This window comes from Penaeus monodon, chromosome 30 (genome assembly GCF_015228065.2).
Source record: "Penaeus monodon isolate SGIC_2016 chromosome 30, NSTDA_Pmon_1, whole genome shotgun sequence".
NCBI classification, from domain to species: Eukaryota; Metazoa; Arthropoda; class Malacostraca; order Decapoda; family Penaeidae; genus Penaeus; species Penaeus monodon.
The window spans coordinates 14889-15164 of NC_051415.1; the positions used below are offsets into that span (position 1 = coordinate 14889).

Consider the following 276-nt stretch of genomic DNA (forward strand, 5'->3'; position numbering starts at 1 on the left):
AGGAAGAATTTTTTGACTGTATATCAAGTGTCTCTTTTTTTTTTCGCTTAGCGCAGTGCATCGGACTCAACTGCGGCAACCCAGTTTTTCCCGCTCCTGGAAAACTATTATCTCTGTTGAAAGAAAAAAAAAAGAAGAAAAACCGAAAATAAAAGAATAGTATATATATTTTTGTTATGGATTTTTTTTTTATGGAAAGAGAGGGTTAGTTCATTTCATTCCACCACTGAATACTACCTTGAAGAATTAAAACACATGAACCCCCCAAAAATATGT

At 33.3% G+C, this 276-nt stretch overlaps 1 long non-coding RNA gene across 1 annotated transcript in view; it reads left to right on the forward strand.

Moving 5' to 3' along the window:
• LOC119592278 overlaps positions 1-84 on the forward strand; it is a 5982-nt gene extending 5898 nt beyond the window's left edge. Inside the window, exon 3 of the long non-coding RNA XR_005230423.1 lies at positions 52-84. This is a non-coding gene — a long non-coding RNA (uncharacterized LOC119592278). The remainder of the gene's footprint in view (positions 1-51) is intronic.
• The last annotated feature ends 192 nt before the right edge of the window (positions 85-276 follow it).